Source organism: Hibiscus syriacus, unplaced genomic scaffold (assembly GCF_006381635.1).
Source record: "Hibiscus syriacus cultivar Baekdansim isolate YM2019G1 unplaced genomic scaffold, ASM638163v2 tig00110987_pilon, whole genome shotgun sequence".
NCBI lineage: Eukaryota > Viridiplantae > Streptophyta > Magnoliopsida > Malvales > Malvaceae > Hibiscus > Hibiscus syriacus.
Window position 1 is genome coordinate 932,598 of NW_024062941.1, and position 5,823 is coordinate 938,420.

At 38.6% G+C, this 5,823-nt stretch overlaps 1 pseudogene; it reads left to right on the plus strand.

Annotated features, from left to right (window-relative positions):
• The first annotated feature begins 262 nt into the window (after positions 1–262).
• LOC120148781 lies at positions 263–4,359 on the plus strand (annotated as a pseudogene).
• Positions 4,360–5,823: the final 1,464 nt, after the last annotated feature.

Consider the following 5,823-nt stretch of genomic DNA (forward strand, 5'->3'; position numbering starts at 1 on the left):
CCCATGTCCCACCCGAACTAGAGGAAGGCCAAGGTGACACAGAAGAATTCCTCAGCTCCTCCTCCTTTTCCACCTCTGAGAGCAGTCAAGCTAGCCCATTCAACTTCTTCCCCGATCAAGCTTTTACTCCAGCACCGAACCAACCCAAGCACAGTTCTATTCAGTCCCCTGTCAGTTAAGCAATATTGGTGCCAGCAGCAGATCCTAGTCCAGCACCAGTTTCAGTACAAACAACTCCTACTGCCGAGTAGTCAACTCCAACATGAGCCTCGACCAGCAAGAAGCGCTACAAGAGAACGACAGGTCGTATACTTCATCCATCTTCTGCGATGACAACAGCAGTAGACTCGGGATCCGAGAGTCCCTCTCCTCCCAAATGACACCGAACGAGGGCGTCCAGTCAAGCATATCAGCAGCAACTCAAAGTGGAAGGAAGGGATGATAACATGGACCAAATGAATAACCAAGCCGTGAGTAATTTGTCTGCCTCAGATGAATCAAAAGCATATGAGCAGGAATCATCTTCCAATCATGTTGAAGTGGCTGCAACACCTCCAAGTGTTAGTTCCCAACACAGAAACCAGTGAATCAAGGAAAGTCCAGTATCTGCTCTTGAGTCTGACAGTTCAAAATCATCCAATAATATTTCCCAAGTTCTTTCGCATCCTTCCGATCTTTCTGTAAGACCTGTAATACCAAGTAGAAAAGCTGATAAATTGATAGAGGTAATTCCTTCACTACCATTTGAGGCATTGCAACCTTCTGACTTTGCAAAGATGCCAAAGGAACAATTGGATGTACTCTACAATAAGATCACGGCAATATTTGGTGGAAATGCTGGAATCGTCGAGAAGCAAAATGTGATTAGATACCTTGAGATGCTTAGCAATAATGCAGATGCAACCAATATCTTGACTAATGGTCCAATAACGCTTATGCTTGTCAAAATGCTCAGGCAGTCCAAGACTTCAACTTTGCGTGTCCAACTTGCTTCGATGATTGGTTTGTTGATTCGCCATTCTACTTTTATTGAAGATGACCTTGCAAACTCTGGAATTTTAGGTGCACTTACTGATGGTCTTAGAGATAGGCAGGAAAGGGTGAGAAGATTTTCTATGGCTTCTTTAGGTGAATTACTTTTTTATATTTCCACTCAGAATGAGCACTCAAGAGACAACAACCCACCCGAATTTCCAAAGGACAACAAGCCAGTATGTGGTTGGCAGGTTCGTTTTCATGTGCTGTTATTTTAAAATTATAGATTGTATACCACATTAGTGGAGTATTGATCTTTTACAATGTTGATTGTATACTGGATAAGTGAAATCATTGATTTTCTATGATGTTGCTTCTAATGTTTCCTTGCTTTGAACAAGTCATAAGCGACCAAAATATAATTTTAATCGAAAGTTGTGAAGCTTTCTGCAGGTGCCTTAAGAGAACTGTTGCTTGCGCATTATTCTTATGCCTCCTATGTTTTTTTCCCCTGCAAACTTTCATTTTTTTAAATTATTTGTAAGTAGTTTCTTCCGTTCTTGGTAGGTTCCAAATTCTTTGATTTCGTTGGTGTCATCGGTTTTACGTAAAGGAGAGGATGATATGACTCAACTTTATGAACTAAGGACAATTGAAAACATTTGCAGTCAAGAAGGATATTGGGCATCTCGTTTCACCAGCCAGGATGTGATTGGTAACCTGTGTTAGATTTATCGTGCTGCAGGGAAGCAGGAGAGCATGAGGCTAACTGCAGAATCTTGTTTGGTTCGCCTTGCTCGTTTCAGTCCCCAAAGCATTCAGTCAGTTGTAGATAGACTTTCACTCAAGGATATTGCATCTACTCTTATCAAAGGCAGTCTGCGCGAGCAGCAAATCAGCTTAAATCTTCTGAATTTGGCTATGCCTGGAAGCCATCTGTTCTCAAATATAGGACGGTACCTTCTGCCTTTGGTGGAGGAAAAGAATCTGGTGCCTAGTCTTGTATCTCTTATCGAGCAGGGAAGTGAAGTTTTGAGGGGCAAAGCACTTGTTTTTGTTTCTCTTCTTTGTAAGAATGGTAAGAGGTGGTTACAACAATTCTTTTGCAATGCAAGGTTACTCCCCACAGTGGACAGATTGGCAAAAGAGAAGGATAACTTTATACAACAGTGCCTATTTCTCCATGTTGTGGCATCTACCATTTCCAACTTACTGGATGCTATAACTGGAGATATTCAGCAAATGATGGGTGGAAGGCGACAGATCTCTGCCCTTATGAGTCGTTCTGCTCCAAAGAACAATACTCATTTGTTTCCCGTTATTCTTCATCTTCTTGGAAGCATGCCGTTCAGAAACAGAGTGGTGACTCATCAGGTCTTTGCAGCAGTTGGCCAATCTTATCCAAGTTGTGGAGACACCATTTCAAGTAAGTAGTATCCGAGCCAATGTTTATGGTCATTAAGGACTATGGACTTCTTCCAGCACATCTTCATTACTCTATACAAAGTCAATATACAGTTTCAACGAGTAACTATAAAGTATACAAATACTGGTTGGGGTTTGATCTGACTGTCCAAATATGTTGGGAACTTTGAATGACATTTCACTTCCCAGGTCTATTTGTAGTATGTACCTTGTCTTTTGGTCAAGATTAAAAGAGAATCAGAAATAAGGGGGAGACAGATAGGCCTCCAAAAAGTATATTATCGGAATATTGCAATAGAAGTTTCTATCAAGCTGTTTAAGCAGTAATAGTTCTGTTAGATTTCTTTGTCCATTTTTGCAATTCTTGTCCCAAGAATCAATATTGAAGTGGACAGAGTAGCTTCTTTGCTTTCTTATGCCAAAATATTAATCAATAAGATAAATAATCATCAGTAATATTCTACATATGTTAAACTCTGAATATACTATGATCTTATATTTAAGTTTTGTTTAGATGCTTAACATGGTATCAAAGTCCACATATCTGTTTGTTATTCTTATCTTATACTTTCTGAATTTCTCACCAGTAGTTCACTTTATCTTTGGTTTACACATGATAAGGACCTATTACATCTGCTTGTAGATTTCATATGGTTATCTATTTAGTTGGCTTCACCAGCATTGACTATCCTTTTCATTGACCAGGGACGAGATGACTTCCAAATAACATTGTTACGAGTTCTGGAGTCTATACCTGAGTCTCCGGTAATCCTCGAATGTCCCAACATTTTTATCCGAGGAATTCTCCCTAGCCTGGCAGTTCTTTACAATGGCAATATTGATGGTAATGCCAGATTTTTGTGCCTCAAAATTACGTTTGATGTGATGGTCATCTTCTTGAATGAACCTTCATTAAAAGATCAACTGTCAGAGGATCTGAAATCGATATCTAACTCTCATTTCCTTCCTCTCTACCCCTCCTTGATCGAAGATGAAGATCCCATTCCCATGTATGCACAGAAGCTTCTAGTGATGCTAATTGAGTTTGGTTATATTAAATTCTCTGATATTTTAGATCTCAAAATGGTCTCAAAATGTTTCGAATTTTTGCTCAGCGATCTGACAAATGCAAATGTAAACAATGTGAAACTGTGTCTAGCTTTGGCTTCTGCTCCAGAAATGGACTCTAAGTTACTTTCGCAGCTAAAAGTGGTCCGTAAGATTGGAAATCTTTTGGAGTTTGTATACGCCAAGGATATGGAAGATTTTATAGATCCAACCCTTGGCTTGTGTAGGGCTTTTCTCCTATGCTCTGTAGGCGGTCGAAAACGTTTCGTTTATACAACCGAACCTGCACTTTTAGGCGACATTACTCCTGAGCCAAGTGCTCAAATTGATCTGCAGCACTGCATACGAGATATAATGGATTTTGGGAGCAATGTTAGAGTTTTGCTGGAGTTAAGTGCATCTCACGAAGCAAGCATTGCAGATATAGCCTCTGAATGTATCATATTTTTGCTCAAGGCAATTCCAAGGGAAGCCACAACAGCATTCCTAACTAATCTTCCAAAAGCAGGCTCGATACTCGAGTCCCGGAGCAAGGGCATCTCTTACTTGATCTTGCGGAGGATACTACATGCCGTCGGCTACTCTTGTAGGCAATACCTGGCACATGCCATGATACTATCAATATCAAAACCCGAAATTACACGGATTGAACGCATTGTTTCCGAGCTGAAAAGCTCTAGTACACCCGGATTAGCTAATGTTGCCGCCCTTGTACTCCCGGAGTTGCAGCAGCTGCAGCGTTGCGTTGAGCTTCTCGAGGTTAGCCGACTTCATTTCCTGCTTGTTTCCTCTACATTGACAGAATCTGAGATTAACTTTTTCCCAAATGTCACAGGCCATTGTAGTATACTGATTTCGCTGGAGGATATAAACGTATTTATGAAGTTTTGAACAACGGTGGTCAAAATGATCCATGTTGGAGGTAACGTATATTTTTATTCGCTTATATTATTGGCCTGTAACTGTATCGGTATGATCCATGCATACGTTGTATCATCATTAATATATTCAATTTACTATGTTTTGGTTGAAAAATTAATATACCTGTTTAGAATCCATAATTTGGCCCAGATGTGCAACATACTCCGATATTCCGCAATCATTGAAAAGAAAAATAGTCTCCGACGTTTGTCAAAATAGTCATTTTGTTCCTATTCTATTTTTTGGAGTATTTTGCCCTTAACATTTTATTTTAGGGCAAAAAACCCTTAGTATTTGACAAAATAACCACTTTATCATTTTTTCTGGGATATTTTAACCCTTAACGTTTTATTTTAGATTAAAAAATACTCCTATTCAAGAGCGTTAACCGTGTATTAACTAATAGTTATATTGTAGGATTTAGGACTTACAACTGAAAATGTTACCATGTCCAACTTAAAAAATTACATTCTTAATAAGATTTTCAATTACAACTAATTTCTATTATTTTTTAACCTCGTATTAACAAAATAAATTTAAGAATTTATTGTGGACGTCAAAACAAAAACCTCATTCAACTTTCTATTTCCTTTTCTATATTTTCATTGCTGATCAGTATTTAATTAGCACTGACCCGATTGTTATTTGCCAAGTAGCATATAGGTAATACTTTAGATTAGTCTTCCTTTTTAAGGGACTCCATCATCACTCATCATCACTCCCTAAGGCTCACTCCCTCTCTCCACCTTTCCTTTTGCCTTTTTTTCTCACTAGAAAAAGAAAACACTCATCATTACATTACATTACATTATACGCATTAAACATTCAAACACTCTCCAATAAGTGCACGTTGATTTCTCCATCATTAGCAAAATGGCCTCCCTTTGGTTCCCAATTATTATCATGTATTTCGTAGCCTCATCACTTTTGCCATCTTCATCTTCTTATTCTCCTGATTCTCAGCTTAGTTCAAATACTCCAACGATCTAGGCTTCACGTGTATCCATGTCGGATCCCCCATCCTCCCTTTTCCAACCACTGTCACCCGATATTGCTCCCTTATTGTCATCTCCCGGTGGACTGGTGTATTGGGAAATAAAACGAGAACGAGTAATTTCCCTATAACCAGATTAGTGAGAATGCGAAATTAAAGCAAAAAAATAATACCCGAAATTGATAACAGAGTTCAGCCAATTATGCTTATGTCTCCGAACTCTTGTAGATCTTTTACTAAAGAGATAAATTTTAAGGTGTTTACAAAACACTCACTACTCACAAGAAAACTCTCTAGTATTGGGAGAAAGAAATGATTTGGGATGATTTTGAAGCTAAATGGGTTAGGGTATTTATAGTTGAAGCTTAAGAACTAATCTTGTAAATAACCTAAAGTGTGTAGGGACTAAAATGTAATTAACCATATTTTTTTAATAAAAA